Below are 18279 nucleotides of genomic sequence, written 5' to 3'. Positions count from 1 at the left end.
AGCTTGAGATTGATGGATAGATCCTAAGTGACAAATCCATGATACACTCACCAGCATGCAACCACGTTGATAGTCGGTACAACATGCACATATACAGTATACAGAGAGCAGGTACGAATCCGGATTTGAATGAAACGCAAACGGTATAAACACAAAGGTGCGGTTGGGTCCGGTTTTATCGTGTGGATCTAAAACCTTGTTAACTTTTATACCTTTCATCCCTGTGATCCCTTTGGACTGCCCGAGGACCCGCCCTGCCTCCTCCTCCCCCTCCTCGAGGTTCTCACTTCCTCCCCTTATTCCATCTTCCAGCGATTTCTCCTCCCCTCGCCGTCGCACACCTGAAAGGCATTCCTCTCACCCTCAGGCTCGATGAATGCCCCGTGCATCCGGTGTGAGTCAAACGGGCTACCGGCTCGACTCGGCCTAGTCGTTAGAAATCGCATTACCAGATGAACCTGACGTAGACAAATCCGAGGACAAATCTTTCTGTTTGCCTTTGACCTGATCATGCCCTGAAGCCATCCAGCGTACAGTTGCTTTTTTAAACGACCCGAGCGTGCTGCAGTCGTTCATCCTCTGCACGCGATTTACCTCCTATTATTGTTGAATTCCTGCGACTTGACAGAGAGACTGACATCTTTTGCATTGATAATGTACAAGGATCCGTCCGTTGCTTCTGCAGCATCCAGATAGAACAATATTTGCTCTTCTCACGGTCAGCGTGAGCGAATTTCAGCATCAGGTAGATCTGCGTAGGTCTATTATTGTAGGGACATAGAATGATGACAATATGCGATTCGATCATTCTGCGATCTAATGAATGTCCGCAAGCGTTTCACCAGTTTACAAAACCAAGTGAGATCATTTTTTCGTTCTCGTCGATTGCGTGTGTCTACATACCGCAGGGGCCAATCAGGGTGACAAAACAGGAAGCTCGAGACCAGGGCAAGCCGAAATACGTAACTCGTGTAAATATTTGCGCTTACCAACCGTATGACGTTGATTTATCAGACTTTTCTGGATGTAATATGAATTTATTGCCCTCGATTTTTATCCGCCCCGTTATCGGCCGTTCGTGGTTCGCGTTATTCGCGAACGCATTTGCAGTTGTTCATCGGTATAACCTTGCAGTTTTGAACCGCTAATTGTAAGACGACGCTACGCGAGGCTGCGGAATCGGATCGATGACGGAGATCAAGCGAATATTTGCGGATTCGGGGAAACAGCCTCGCCAACGGCGCCCCCTTGCCTGCGGAATAAATTTTCAAACCCCAAAACAACATCCAACCCTCGGCGGCAGAATTCTCTTTGAAACCGCAAGATTTCACTTTATCTAACGATTTGCCCGTTCGGTCACTCACTTATTTATTTATTTATACGAACAGAGGGAAGCTTTTCGTTATCCAACATTAATTCTCAAACCCCTTGAAGACACTGCGGGAAGATCTTTTTTCTTTTTATCCACGCCATGGACTAAATCTCAAACGCGAGTCTGGTTTGTGTTCGGAGTGCATGGGTGATGCATGCGAGCGTGATAGCCACCTAGACTTCTAAAGTTGCGGCTGCACGGTGACGCGGGGATGGGTTATGGGGGGTGGAGCGGTGCGCCACCCCCGAGATATAGGGGGTCGTGTGGTAAATCCGGTGACTATAATTGTGGGATTACTGAGATAATTGAATGTCGCCTCAGCTCGCACAGCTCACACAGTAGAGCTGTCTGCCTGTGCAGACTTGTAAATGTTTTTAATAAAAATGTAAATATGCACCGACCGCCGGGCTGCTCGACAAATGACCGAGTAACTGCACTGCCGTCGTTCTCAGGCAGCTATTGCTCACCATTCGCGCTACGTAGCTCAGAAGATACGTGTTTAATGCTTTTGGGTTTCTAGTTTTAAAATGGTTTTTTAGGGAAGACGTTCGTCAGCTTATATGCGCAGGAACGACTGAAATTAAAAATCTAGTATAAACGATTTCGCCAGAATATTGTTTGACAAGAAATATATTATTGAACACTAATCAAATGCACACTTAAATGATGATAAATGTAGATTATATACCGAATCCACTGCTGAAGAATTGAGGAAAAAGAATTATGGAATATAATTTCTTATATCGCGGCCGGTTCAGAGACAACGGATTAAAATTCCACTCTACGGAGTTTATTGAAAAAATATACTTCAGCGCGTCACTGAATTTATATTCATCCGAATTAATAACCGGGATTCGTATAATCCACGGAATTAGTACAAGACTTCATATTTTAAACGATATCTGGCTGTCGTCAACATTGATCCGAACAGAAATGTTTCGAACGGGATTTTGTATATCCATAAAGTACCTTATTAAAAAAAAATATCCCCGTCTAATTTTCTATTGTGCTTTGAAAATTATTCTTCCGTTATAAAACAGTGAAAAATAAGCGAGCGTTGAACAAAGAATGTGTGTTTTGCAGCCTCGCGCATTAAACGTATGTAACATGGGGGGATTGATTTCTATCTCGTAATTCTGATTTCTTCCTCAATGGCATTGGGCAATTTATTTTTTCAGTCCCGTGCGTGCGATGTACAATACGTGAGTAGGTACATCGTATCTAGTTTCAATCCGCGACGCTAGGCTCCCTCGACTTCGACGACGAATTCTCTTCGGCGAGGGGAGGGAAGGAAGACAAGGGCTAAAGATTATCTACCCTCGATTCGCATCGTAATCCAATGAGATATTATACGAGGCAACCAGCAGCCTGGTTCAGTCTGTTTAATCACGCAATTAATTAGTCCGAAACACCTCGGTTACCGAGATCCTTAAACACCCGACGCTATCACCTTCCCAATCTTTTGGTTGGTTCACCAGTTTCCCGTTCGTGTATATTATATACTATTACGATTTGACCCTTGAAGAATTTGCAACGAAAATCGATTGAGTAAGGTCATCCAGTGCGAGTCTTTCATTATTTTTTTATGCACCATTACACACGACTGAATTATATAAACACTGAGAACCAGAGCATACGTTGGGGTACCTTCGACAGCTTGTGGCGACAAGCAAGCACTCTTCGAGGTAAAGAGAAGTAGACCGTAATCGTAGACGATCCTATTTTAAAAAATGGAGAAAATAGCGGGTAGGGAGGAGGATGGTGGGTGAAGATGGCCACGTCGAGTAAGGCCGCGTGGCTCCCCTAGGTGGAGTTTTACCCCACCGGCAACACCCTTGCTTCGGCTTCGAAGCGGCCGCGATGTAATCCCGGATTCAGCACTCAATTTGCCGCGTTGCACAGCGGTTTGTCCGCCCCTCCCTCTATCACTCTGTTCTTCGCTCTCCCTTGTTCGAGTTGCCTCGCGCAGTAAGCTGTAAGCGCGAGGCGCACCCCCTCGTTGGCATTTAAATTAGATTAGATAAGTTAGTCAATGCGGTATTCAAAGTAAAAGCCTGGATTTTCCACCTTCCACCCTGCAGGTCCTCCTTTTGGGGGATGATTGGGTTTTGGACCCAATCTAACAGCTCTCCGAAAAACTCTTCAGTGATCGTTGGCCACTCCGTGAATATAAATAGTAAATAGACGACCGCGATAAAAGACGAGGCAATGCCCGTGTCCGTGTATCCTGATTGCTTCTCTCTCGTTGTGCAGAGTTGAATTGACTTTTTGTTACATCGCAGCTCCTCACCTCGTTGGCGGAACGAGGTGTGAGATATATCGAGCACGTTTGTCGAACGAATCGGCGAGTACACAGGCTTCGCGAGTTCCAAAACGAACCCGATCCTCGTTTTTCGAGTACCTGATGTATGTTCAGAGATTTGCAATGAAAAAAATGTGAGCTTGCTGGGCTCCGGTGTTCCGGCATCGCCGAGGTAGACGGTGGCTCTTCTCCAGAGGGTCGAGTTCCAGAGTCTGGGAAGGAGGCCCTGCCCCGTCCCCCTTTCCCCCCATAAACAAGTGCTTACCGTAATCTAATGCGTCTGTAATGGCTCTGGAGCCGGAGGCTGCGCTTGTGTATCTGGGCCGCGGGGCGGACGGACGAGCAAACGGGCCCGCTTCGTACCGCGATTTAATTACTATGTAAATGTCGCATTCCCCAACCTGCCTGACGCTACCGCCGACCCCAACCCTCAGCGCCCGGTGTCGCCCGATGTCCTTAATTACTTTATACGTTATCATAGCTTCGCCGTCCACCCCGCCCGCCGCGCCGCGCAAAAGGACCGTCCTCACTCCATTGCGTTACTAACTACTTCACTCCCGGATCCCCTCAACTTCCCGGACGAGCTCTTCCAGCTCCCGCCTTGAAAACAGCCACCATTTTGTTACTCGCGTTACACGATGTACGAAGAGTTGAGGTTTTTCAACGTTCTCACCATGGTTCAATCGGATAATGACGAGTTATAGTCGATATTCAAAATCCCAAACTTTTTCCCCGAGTAATTTTAAGCTACCGCTCAATCTTTCACTTCGTCTTATATCTTCAAAAATTTCGGAGTTCTCTTGAAATGAATTGAAGTTTGCCAGGTGCCTTTACATCTTCCATCGTTTGGTTAAACATCGGACTCTCGTAAGGTGCAACTCGAACCACTTGATCTATCTCACCTCCATTTCTCTCCCTCGCCTCCTTCCCCATTACCAAAAACAAAGGTCGTTGACTGGGGCTGGTCTCGGGCCGGTGGAAAACAATTTTGTCGAACCTACCGTGTCGGGACGTAAGCAAGAGACATCCGCCCGCCGTTCGTGATACGGATGACCAGGCTGTCCGCAATGGTCAGATAATGTGGCCAGACCGAGAATGGAAGGCAGTCTGTGGCCAGTTTGTCAGACGCTGATGCCTCCGAGAGGGTCTTTCGAGTTCTCCATTCGTCTTGTGCGCCGGCTCGCTCATGAGAAAACCTTCGCGCGATGCCCACTTGGACGTCAGTCTGCCTCTTCAGTGTCTGTTCTCATCGCGAGGAATGCCGTGAATAAGTGCGTTAGGTTAGTAAATACCTGCGTTAACGTGTTGCAGCCGTGTAAAAAATCCACATGACACGTTATTCGCTCTTTGTGTCGTTTCCATTTGTCAAATTTTCGATTGATAAGCAAATAAGACTGCACGAGGATCAAGTATCGGTAATATCCATATAATCCTGATATGGCTGATAAAAATTGAGAGTGAAGTATGCGGCCATCCTGAAATGTAACGTAATTCCTGGAGTTATCCATCTTGTTTTATCTACGATCAATGAAATCCGTGTAAAAACCTCAAGAGTGTTTTTGTCCCGTGGTCCCCCCATCATGTAGGGAGGTCTTTCCTGCCAAGTTCGGATTCCCCTCTAACTTCCGACTCGGCTAGCCTCGGAGACAACCTTTTCAAAGATGTTCCTGATTAGATTGGCGACGAAGCTTCGGGGTCCCGGGGGCGGAGTCAACCAGACCACCAAGGATTTCTCCGCGTCGACTAGGAACAATTGAATTCCTAAGAATTGATGTTTTCAATAAACGAGGTCCGGTTTGCGGAGGCGAGCTGCTAGGATCATCCCGATATCCGCTTCCCATTTACGTGACCGAATGAACCTCGGCCATTGTGGATTCGAAGTGATCGAATTACTTGAGCTACAATAAATTTCCCTCTGCATCATGCTTTTCAGCATGCATACGACGTAAATAGGAACATGTTACGAACAAGGTGCAAAAGTAATTTGAACATTTATATATATCCTTCCTGTTGACTCGACACTCGGGTATAAATAAACACGTGAAATTTAAACCAAGCGTAAAGTTCTTGATTTTGCCACTGCAGTTGCATCGATACGACGTTCTGGAGTTTACGATGCAGTCGCTAATTATTGTTTCAGTTATGGTTTTCCGCTGTGCTTAATTATCGAAGCACCGATCCGCCCGATAAACAACGCCGTCCTTTCGCCGTCCCGGTTTCATTAATCTCGAAGTTAAAACGTAATCCGTTAATGAAAGTACAAATCACATCGAGTGCACGGAGCGAGGCATGGCACGTCATCCCAAGAGCGGCAGGAGCAGTGAACATTTATCTTAATGACGTCATCGTGATGCTGCGATTAAAAACAACCGAGCAATAAATCATTAAGCGGGACCAAGCGAGGGGTTTATTTGGCAAAATGTTAAACAATCACATTATAATAAACAGCGGATAGTCGGGAGGACGAGGCGGAACGGGCTCGCGGCTAAACCCTCCGGCCACATCCACACTGCTCGCGTTCATGTGCGCGCATCGATATGGGGATGGACACATCCGCGTACTTACGCATCTGTGTACATACATTTTCCATCGAACTACGAGGGGCGAGAGGGACGGGGTTATGAGTTACGAGTACTCTGTGATATCAATGCATCAATTTGGCTAAACGAAGGATTAATTTAATAACAAGTCAGCAGGGGAATCGCCCTATGATCTATAGACGGGGGAACGCTCTTCGGGGTCGCGTCTGCACTCACATGTAACGCACAAGTTTGTGTACGCGCAACACCCTTCACCACGACTAGATAGAATAGTGTATATAGATTCGTACCGGTCACTCACGCAATTCGTGTCTCCAGCTATCGGAATAAAAAGTTGATTCGACAGGCTAGGCTCTTGAAGATGTTTCATCGAATCCATAATGATTCCGGAAAATAATACCTCGTTGTCAGTATAGCGGCGGGATACTTTTCTGGATTCGACTGACCAGCGTCCTAATCATTTAAAAGTTAACGAACAAATTGACATTTCAATAACATACCCTATAAGCCAGAGGTTCACTTTCTCTGAGTACAGCGATGAAGTCTTTTGATTTGCCATCGTAACTTCCACTCGCAATCAGATCATGGCTGATCATTTATGTCCATGTATATCTGTATGGATCCTACTAAAACGAAATGCGTAGGCGATAGCCATACTCTGTAAACGGGTATCTATCCATCCAAGCATTTACACAGACGCGTATGCATAAAAAGAGGGAGAGAGAATGAAAGCGAGAAAATGTGAGTCTTGTGCTCCTAAGTGGTTTGATGCGTGTATGTGTGTAACAAATACATATCGACAGCAGAGTGTTCCGCAGCTATAGTTGCTACTTTATAGCCTGGCCTCCACCCACCGTCCGTTTCCCTTCGCCCCGCTCCGCTCCACACCACTCCACTCCACTCCACTCTTCTCCTCTCCTCTTCTCTCGGGCTGGAAGCGGTACACTGCAGCAGCCAACGAATAGATGTTGGCTTTTATTCCCCTCGGTATAAACATGACGGGTTTTACTGTTTGACGTTTGTTATCTAATTGGTCGTTACTCCGGTCGCGCCACGAGACCCATCCCACCGTTCACCCGTCCGGTATTCCGCGTTATTCCAACGCTTCAAACCCTCCATACAGTCCCAGAGCCACCCCAGACACACAACGTGTAGAATAGGTGTATACCGTTCAAACGTACGTCATAATTTATCCACTGATATTCCCCCGCATTTATTGCCTTCGTTTCTATACCTACTCGTACACCGATGAGATTTCTCAATTTGTAAAACGGGAACCCGTCAGGTCTGTCCAGGTTCGAACTACCCTGATGCCATCACTTGAATTGAACATAGACTCAGACACATAGACACGTGACTTAATCGGTTATCAATTCGCACATACACTCGAATGCTCGAGTGAACTTGGCTGGACTGTTGATATTTCCAGGCGCCTAATTTTTACACATGGCACATTATGATACATCTCGTCAAACCTCCTTCACTCGTAAAGCAATTATGCATGGTGCTGGTCACGATATTCATCACTGCTGAACATCGAGCTTTTGAATTCTAGTTCTTAGGGGCTTCAGCCTGGCTAAAAACAGAGTGGTAAGCTGGTCGCGGCGCGTGATCATGCCTCTGAGAACGTGGCTGAAAAGAAGAAGCTAGCTGATGGTGGTTCGCCAGAGCGGGGATTGCTTAGGGGGTGTATGGTAGGAGAAACCGGGTAGCAATATCATAAAGTAAGTTTGTGGCGTGGATGGCCGCGGCGCGCCTCGTAATGGACAATAACTACGATATACTGCCTCATCCCGACTTCGAGATCTCTCGACTCTCTCAGTTTCCTCTCCGTTTCCTGCACCGCGTTCGCCTTCACCAACCGACTTCGAACCTCCGCACGCCATTCGTTTCAGTTTATTCCAACGAAGGTTTCAGCTTGCTTAAAAACCAACGCCAAACACTCCGGAACCATTGCGTCTTTATTTGCAAGAGATAGGAATTATTCTCTGCTGTACTCGTTATCAGTCGCGTATCACGGGTGAGGAAAATCTTCCTCAAGATCCGTGTGGATTCGAAGATAAAAGTGTAGAGCTGCGTTGTTAAAGTTCTAATTCTTCCGTGATTAATGTGACCAAATATGCACTGTTTAATTCAACTGATATTGAACTAAAATAAGTTGATTTGATCTGAAATCGAATTATAATAACGAACCCGTGATGGCCCAGGATAATAAAAAAGACTCATTCTATCTTAAGGGAATGTCGGACCACCGTGAAATACGGTATATCACATTTCAAAATTCTCTGTTTGCCTAAGTAATGAAATTTGTTCAAACTTTGGAAAATGATAAGGCTTATCTTTGTGCTTATTGTTTCGCAGAGAAGAGTTTGGAAAATCGACGGAAATACTAAAGCATTTCCAGCTAGTCATCAAAGGATTTCAGATTATGGTTCGCTATTGAATCTAAACTAGATATTTTCTATATTTATCGTAAATTTTTTGAACTTTCAATTGTCAATCCACTAGCCCAACTATAAGCTCTACTATTTGCCAAAGTTCAAAGAGGTTTTACTACTGAGAAAAAGTAAGAATTGTAAAATACGATTTGCCATACTTGACGGAGGTTTGACATTCCTTTGAAAAGGATAAATAAATTGCGGTTCTTCGCCTTACCAAATGGATTTTGGAAAATATCGAGACTAACCGCAATGAAAGTTTATTCGCTAGAATGTATATTATTAATTTCTCTACTTCAATTTTGAATAAAACACAATTTATATGATCTTCCTTTTTTCAGTTTTACACCACGAGAAAGTATAAGGTCTTCAAAATGCAGTAAATTAGAACACCGTAACTCGATTTACTCAAAAGTTGTGCATTTCCCAGGATACCGTGATATCATCTGCTTCATAGGGGGTTGAAGGGTTAATTGGTAACGAGTAAAAAATTGGTAAAATTCAAGAAACATTGCAACTTTATTACCAAAGACTTTAACACTTATTGCTATTCGTGATAATTTGTTGGTAAGAAAAAAAAAAACTTCGCCTTCATTGCTACAGTGTATTTTGGAATTCTGTAAATATGAGAACTTCCATTAAGCGTGTTTATACCGAGTTTTATAGGATTTCATCCCACGCCGCAGAAAGTCCCGGGCTGCGCTTATAGATCGGGGACAAAGTGGTGGTGAGAAATTGAGGGTAGGTGGTACGAAGGGGGAAAGGTTTGGTGGTGGAGTTTTGGCTGCGGGCTAAGAAATCGCGGTTGAAAAATATATAACGGACCGAAGAAACGCCAGCGTTAGATACCAACAAATAAATCACGGTCCGTGACACCGCCCCCCTGCTGAAGATGACTTCTCCCTGGTGCCTTACACATCCGCGCGCCATCGTCTCACGACCGCAAAAGAATCGATTGACCTCAAGTAGCGCCGAATGTGGACCATCCCCATTCTTACGCATTACCCTGGACATTTTTCGCCATTTTTATTTCTCCTTCCGTTCCCGGTCTCCTAATTTCTAAAAAAAAAATAAACGATCCCGACCAAACAGGTTTTTTATTTTCGACACCAACCGTCGAAGACAATTACAGCTGGGCGAAGCTCCGAGTCGGCAGGTAGCAATCTATCCGCTGTGTGGCGTGTGATACACACACATACACACACGGACAGGCGAAATATATAACCGGAGTAATTCTTCACGTTGGGACAGAAAATGGGGGTGAGAGAGAAGCGGCTGGGGTGGAGGAGGGGTGGGGGTCGCATCGACGTTTGATATTTTTATGCGGTGGCGCCACTGTGGCGAGATTTACGACGCAGATATGTGATCACAAAATGGCCGACACTAAATCAAATATGGTGCATCGGAAAACATTCGACATTATTATTGGGAATTTTATTGGAGCCAGAGCATAAAGCAGACGAACCACGTGATTCTACGAGTTCGGTTTTATACATATATGCATGTTTCAGGCGACGGCCCTGCGCGTTCGATTCTCTAATGCGCTGGAACATTAAAATAACCTCAGATTATGCTCGCCTTATGGGTGAAACTCTTCGGACGATAACTGTTAACTTTACATTTTCAAATCTGGTCCAATTGGCGTCGATCAGTTTTGTATGTTTACGTACGTGAAACTTCTTCGTAAACAAATAAAGAACGGATTGAAAATTTATCAAGGTTCATTTGGTTTATCTATTCATTTTTCGATAATTTTTCTATACACATAATAGGGTAACGGCACCAGTACTGGGACACTTGGCTATTTGATCGCAATAACGAGTGGAAGTTTAAATTGTTTCAATGAGCACAATTTGAAAGTGTTCTTTAGACTCTAAGAATATAAAGTTCCTCCGATTTCTGCATTTTATCTTCGTACCTACCCAGAATCTTAGAAACGATAGTTTTCTCGTACCGCGTGAAAATGGGTAGCGATGTTTCAGCTGGAGAGCTGAATATACGATACGCAAGTACGGTATAGTCGTACAGTTGTCGGACGTAAGGAAAAGACTTACCGTTGACATGTAGGTGTGACATAAGTGTGTGTACAAGTGTCGCCTGCTAGAAACGTAATATTTCCTCCAGATTTCAAGGTGGTGGGGCGGGTGAATTTTTTTTCATTCCTGAAAACAGAGAAAGCAAAAAACTCGTCAAATCCGGGGGTAAGGTAAGGAAGAAGATGAAAAAACCTGGGAGTAAACAGGAGGAGGAACGGAGACGGTCCAGCTTTCCAGCTTCCTCTTATTTTCTCCCGAATTTTTTTCGCCCATTCCTCTTCTCTTCGGCTCGCACATGGATATACATACAGGTATATATGTATACCTACATCTTGTTATTTTCTTTATTGACGACAGCAATCAGTCTCTTCGTAGCCCGGATCACTGGGCGTCTCTATTTATTCTATAAACATTTCCCAGTGACGTCACACGGTCGTCTCACCACTACCAGACAAGCTGTCTGGCACTTGGCTCTCGGCTGTTGTCTCAACAAACAAGGCGCCCAACATCGGACGAACGTATGGACGAACCTACACTCTCAAATCGCTGTAACACCACGTCATTATACCGCGCCTACAAGCGGTAAAATTTACAGGTGCATACAGTATACGCGTATGCTCCTCGAGTATCCGTATATTGTATCTCTGCTGTCGTCTTGTTATTCTTTCTTGTAATAATAAGGGTGCACGACATTTTTCCGGTACCGTGAACAGCTTTGCCCCATAGCAGCCTGCGTGAGTTGGATTATATTCTTATACACGAAAAGGGAGTGAATCGGAAATCCTCCTCCATAGAATTTTCGAATCTTCGAAAATCTCAACGATTCCATTGGATTATCAAACCAAGAACACTCATCTACGAGTGAGAAAAATCTGCAAGCTCGCATTATATTTTTTCGGTTTCACAATTTTTGGTTTTTGCCCCGAATTCAATCCGGTAGCCCAGCGAATTTGGGGCATTGTACGGAGTAGACATAGCGAACTATACGGTAGTCGGTAGGTAGGTATATCAAAAGAGCGCCGGGGCTATAGAAACGACCTTGGGGAGCCGGTCGCCTAATAGGCCAATGGCGCGGCTGAATGAAGGTCTCAGCTTAAATGCACGTTTAATCCCTTTGTTGGCCACCCTGCAGGGCTCGCCACGCCCGCACCGGAAATACTATTATACTTTCACAGGTCGAGATGCATAAGTCAGTGACAGAAGTCAAGAATGCCGTTCCATTGAACCACCGCGAAGTTTTACGGCGATACACGATGTCCTCGCGTGACATTTAAGTAATGGATTTTTTTTCGCCATCGAGGACGTATCGACGAAGGATGTACATTCCTGTTATTTGATGTAAAATTGATCGAATGCCACGACGAAAGAATCGACAGAGTTAATCTTTTAATGCCACGACATTGATAAAGAACAGTCTGCGTGCAGCGCGGGATTAAATGAGAACGGGGGGCGGGGGGGTGGGAGAATGTAAGAGTATAGATCGAGAGACGCTCGGGGTTGAGGAGCTGCTGAGAGAAAAAGAGAGCCCGATAAAAAGGTTGGATATAGAGATTTCGATGGTGTATAAGGAACGTGGGCAGAGATATATACCTACCTAGGCGATAGCGGAGCGGGTTTAATAACAATAACGAAGTCGAGCCTGAGAGGCCGGCCAGCTATGGAGCCTAGCTCCCCTTGATCCGCTGCAGGTTCGAAACGCCCGACGCGCACCCCGTCAGCCTCCGCCTCCCCCCCCCCCCCACAATTCTCTCCTTGGAAGAAATAAAAGGCAAGTCGTAAGAGCCGGATGATTAATATCCAGCCGACAGTTTGTGAAGCGAGCGCCCAATAAACGGGATAAAAATACTCGTGAAAAATAGCGCGCTCATTAGGGGTACAGTCACATCTGTGACTTGGTAGAGAGAGAGAGAGAGAGAGAGGGAGAGAGAGATGACGGGGCTGCTCGAGAGTCGGGTTCGAGCTCGAAACTGAAGCGAAGGAAAGATGGGAGGGGGAAGGGGGGCGAAGAGGACTCGAGGAGGAATACGAACGGCGGGAAAGATTTATTAAAGTAATCACGGATTATTTTAATATTCCGACGGGCGCGCGTCCCATTCGTTGTCTCGTTATGTGCAACCATCCCGCAGTCACATGCCTCTGATTCTGTAGTTTCTATATCCAGGGAAAAACTTTTCGCCAGAAAACAGTCGTCTGTTTATCGAAAATACGAGCGTCCTTCAAACCCTTGGAAAGTTGGTGAAAGAAATAGTTGGGAAATTTTTTTAAAAATCAGAAAACTTGTAATGGAGTAGAAAGAAAAAAGAAACGGTTAAGTGGAGACGATTTTAGCAGACGTTGTTAGATCTTTCGACGATACTCATTCTTACGACAGATTCAGGTTTATACGAGGTGTTCAGCTAATTTTTTTTATCCTCTCGGATCTGTTCCGTAATTGATTATATAGTAGTACTACTTAAAGACACTCCGTGTGAATTTAAAAAAAAAATTTAATTTACTCGTTTCGGAAATGCTTTTGTTTTAAACCCGTACATGATGGAAGAATGAAGGCAGGTAACAAAAATTTAACATAAAAAAATTATGTTACTATCTAACGCAATATATGTTGTATTTTTGACGGCATCAAAAAGACTATTCTCAGTGAAAAGAAATGGGTTTTTTTTCTGTCAATGCGACACCTTTCATTTCACTGTAAATTTTACAGGCATTTGCACTCAATGCACCTTTCGCGGTAAAGTATCCACGATGCCAATTATTTTATACGTTCCCAATACACTGCAATAAAAATCTGAAAAAATACACAAAGAGTACCTTTAAGTAGTACTACTTTATAACCAAGTATGGAACAGATGCGAGAGGACAAAAGACAAAAGTAATCGAGTTGGTGGAGAACGCCTCATACATCGACAGAAAATTTGTTTACAAAAGTCTGCAAATGGCGAGAAAAAAGACCCATTCAAATAATTGAATTTAGTGTTTTTCAGGGATATTCTTATTTCTTCTTCACCCTTTTCTTCTCATTCCAAATACCCCATCCTATTCCCATACATACCTCCCATCACGCTCTTCTTTAACATTGTCTACAGCTTTTTCTGTTTCTGCTGTACTTCCTCTTCTCTTCAAGTTTGTTTCTTTCCCCTCTTCGCCTGCCTTCTTTATTAAATATCAGATTCAATTTACTTCCATTCTCTTTCTCTTCACGCACCTCCTCTTGCTTGGAAATTCCAAGACGAGATTCAGTTTCTTAGATGACAAATTTTCGTTTCATCAACTCGTGGTAAAAACTCTCCTAGCTTATTTGACTTCCGGAGGTAGAGTGGGCCGATCATGAGACAGGCTGGTTGGGTCAATGGGCCAGTGATGCGTTATCCGAGAAGTCATGAATGAATGTGGAATAGCGTATTTGTGAATGAGCGAGAGCTGGGCGTTGAGGGCACAGCGGGAGCTGGAAGACCGACAAAGGAGGGATGTGGGGGTGGCAGGAGGAAACGTTGCACCTGATCTTGGCGTAGTACAACCGATGACAGTAGCTCGCTGGTTTCAGGTAGGCAGGGTAAACGCTCGCCACGACCCCAACGAAATCTCATTATTCCCGCAGCTCTAACGACATGCCATTTCACGCCAAAGGCACGTCCGGCAATAATTTCCCAACAGAGAATCGGCCACGTTCTATTCTCCCGTATAGCTGTCCAAGTATATGCGACACATTCGTTTGTGCCTTACTCTCACAATCATATCTGCCTCTGTCCGTGTTCGCCACACAGTTGGTTATAAACTTTCAGTGGCATAAGCACCGAATTCACGACTCCGGGTCTCTGGGTCTCTTGCCACCCTGACTTATAGAGTGTGAGGTTGATGGAGAAAAGCCTGCGGCGTGTAAGGTACTTCAGTCCAAGTTTCCAGCGACGCGAGAACCGTGCGAATTTCATTTCTTTGGGACAGTTTTTGAACTCAAGTTCGTGAAGGTATATAGTACAGGTACTCACACAGAGCTGGAAAGAATCCGGGGCTACGTTTGCCGGAATAATATGTGATCCTATGTTTGATGTGCATCGTTACAGGATTTGACAGACTGTCGAAATTGTAGGGCCGACCACGAAGAGTTAGTCGCGGATATATCTGTTCTTGAAAGATGCTTCCGCTTTTCAGGTGCGAGTGATAAATGTCACTCACATAGCGCAGGTATAATCCATATAATTAGGGGCTAACAAATTATGCAATAGAAAATGTTTAATGGGAATAATAATAAGGGATGAATGACGCGAATAATTTAGGATTCGTGTTTTCTCAGGATTATCTGAAGATATATCCAAGATCTATTCGAGGAATTTTAATAAATGATACCACATCGGTTACATCGTAAGCTTCTGAAATATTATTCGAGGTATTTGCATCGCGAGCTGTATGTATATACCTAGGTAGATGGATTCCGGGTGACGTCGTGGTATATGGGTGGGAAAGGCGGAACTTCTGCAGGAACAGAATTAACGATCCTCAAATCATTCATCGACCTCAAATCACGTCTCAAATCGTAAAATATCGGTATTCGGGATAAGATCGCTTACGCACACCATTCGAGGCATCGCCAAATTACAGTTTCAGACAAAAGTTTCCCTGAGAAAATTATCTCCTCGATGGTGTATAAACGTACAGATTCCGTACATACGTAGTTGCAGAAGGAAAGACAACGGGGCGAAACATGCATCATCGAGGGGTTGGGTCATTTGAACGGAAACAGCAGTACCGTAAACCATAGGAAAAATGGAAAAGAGTGAGAAAGATCGAAGGCGCCGTGAATATCAATGACGTATTACGCGGCACGAATCCGGGGCCATGGCAGATCCGTCTGAACACACACAGACCATCATTCCTGATTTCGATCCCGGCGGTGTTGCTCGCAGGTCCCAGGTGTCATGGATTCTCGCTAACGGTGTCTGCAGTTTGCCATCCTGTAAACAGAGTCCCAGTTTCCCTCCCCGGGTGCTTTTGTTATTCAGAATCTCGTATGATTGCCTCGATTTGTCTTTAGGAGAGCTGAGGGGGGCATCAACCAATGGAGCGCTGAGTTTTCCGCCATTCTCAGCATCGCGGGGAATGGAGTGGGATATATTATACGAGGGAGGAAAACCGGGAGTCGAGAAGACTTTTACTCGCTGCAGCCCTGTCTTCGCGGTACATTGTGCTCTCCCTCCCTCCTTCCTCTTCTACTCGACATTCGTGTCTTTCTCACCATTTGACGTTTTATCGTTCGTCGTTTGTTATCTTCTCGCGTTCTCATCGCCACCCTGGACTTCTGCCGTGAAGGAAACGCGTTGATCATCCAATAACCTTTCGCCTTTCGTCCGAAGCTCTCAACTTGTCGTATGGAATAACAGGGGTCTGGATATCAGTCAGGATCCCCGATGCGATGGACTTTGTTTTTTTCATTTTTACCCTGCATAATTATTAATATAATTGGTCAACGCACTGCACCTTTCGTCCTGCAAATAATCTGCAAGAATTGGATGCTTTTATACTCGAACAACGCTCGGTGTACAATGTCTGCGTAATATGGCAAAATTTTCGCGCACTTTAACGGACGCAAAGTAAGTACAGGTACTTTCGACAGGATCTGTGCACGCTGCAAAGGTCACTGAAGACCATCAATCAAGGTAACATTGAAAGAGCGGAATATATTAGCAATTGAATCGGAATTTGTCTATTTCCCATAGACTGGCTTTTCCTTTTCAAATCTTTCGAATGATTAACTGATTTTCGCTTCAGGCAAATCGTGTAATTTCCGATTCTTTGTTAACAAAATGTATATGCCGATACAGAGCAAACCAGTTCGTGGAAATTTGCATATCAATAATCAACCTTCTTTTGAACAAGTGTTCAAATTCGGATTTAATATGAAATAACGTGCGATTCGAAGTTATATTGGCATACGCGTTCAACTTGACGCATAAAATTTTAACTCGTCCACGCGTTGACCGTCAATTTTTCAATCGCTTCAAAATTCACGCTCCACTGTGCAAGTGAATATAATCCACGCCTTCAGATGATCCTTATCGAACTAATTATAATGCAACAATATGTTCGACGGTGCGGTCACCGGTTGTATATTACAGTCGGTAATATCGCGGAGTGCGTATAGTAATAATGTAATATATGGTGTGATCGATGAGGGCTGATTGAGTCGTAATATTGGCCCGGGTATCGCGTTGCCATCTGTCGCGTGCCTCAGTTATTACGCTCTGGTAAACATATAGGTATCAATTCATTACACTAGGCAAACTAATAAAACAACCTCCTTATGCCACCTAAAATTGTATTACCCGCAACATTTTTCGGCAAAAATCCTTTGTTCAATGCGCACCGCTCGCTGTTTCACCTTTCATCCGACCAATCAGAGTTTACCCTTAGCGTTAATTTCGTACACTCTCAACATTCCACGGTTATCAATCACGGTCTGTTCGACTCGTTCGTAACACAGGTTATTTTAAAATAAAAATTTTCACGAGACATCGAGTAACAGATGCGGTTCAAGTGAAGTAAGAAAAGGGGTATCGTCAGCCCCCGCCATCAAAAATCATCTAAAAAACTATCCAACAGATCAAGGGCGACTAGTATTTGAATATGATAAAATCCTTCGTTGTGTAAACGTCGGGTTGGCACTGCAACTGCTGAATCGCATTGTGCCTAGGGATGCGCGTGTGTGCACGGTATGCGGATACTTGCAGGATGGATGCAGAGAAACGAGTGGAGCGGCGGGGGGAGAAATTTCTTTTGCGACTGGATATAATACGGACAGAACGGTACGTACGCCTTTTGACGTTGGTTAATCATATATAGTGAGGATTAGGGCTATTTAACATGCTCCATATCCCTCTTATTTGCTCGGGACGTCGCTACGGGAGTCAATACAAAGCAAACACTGCATCAGGGGCGAAAAGGGGACGCCTGTAGGGTGTCGTCGACTGTCCCAGTCAAGCTCTGGTAGGAGCTGCCGCTGCCGCCGCCGCTGCCGCAGCCCGAGGTGGCGAGCCTGGTCCGGGCGATATACGTGACGGTCACAATGGAACCCGAGAGCCCTAGGTGAGCCGATATCCAGCTGCCTCTTCTCCTGCAGCCTCCCATCCACACCTCTCCTATACACTGCAGTCGCGTTACTGTCCGCCTCGGTTCCTGCTCTCATTCACTTCACTGTCCTGAACCAGCAGTCGGTGCAGTCATGCGTTATATTGCTGCTACTTACGGCTATAATTGCTGTATACTTCTCACAGTGTCACGTGCAGAGGCTTTCCGTGTCAAAAATTTGTCGTTGGGTGTTCGAAGTGTGCCCTACTACTGTTGAGCACTCATGGACTCATGCTTCAATCTCTTTCCTGCGATGTTTCACATCGTTTGACAATAATTCACGATTGATCCTGTGACTTTTTTTCAACGACAATATCCGCTTCGTTCCGTTTCATGACTTTGGTGATGCTAATCGAATTAGAATATGGGTTGACAAGGTCTAGGTTAGAAAGAAATTAGGTAAAACCGAACCATTGGTTACCAGTACCTCTACCCTCATTAATATAAATTACACGGAACTACAATGACATTGACG

Source organism: Neodiprion fabricii, chromosome 6 (genome assembly GCF_021155785.1).
Source record: "Neodiprion fabricii isolate iyNeoFabr1 chromosome 6, iyNeoFabr1.1, whole genome shotgun sequence".
In the NCBI taxonomy this organism is placed as follows: Eukaryota; Metazoa; Arthropoda; class Insecta; order Hymenoptera; family Diprionidae; genus Neodiprion; species Neodiprion fabricii.
This window is presented reverse-complemented; position numbering follows the sequence as displayed.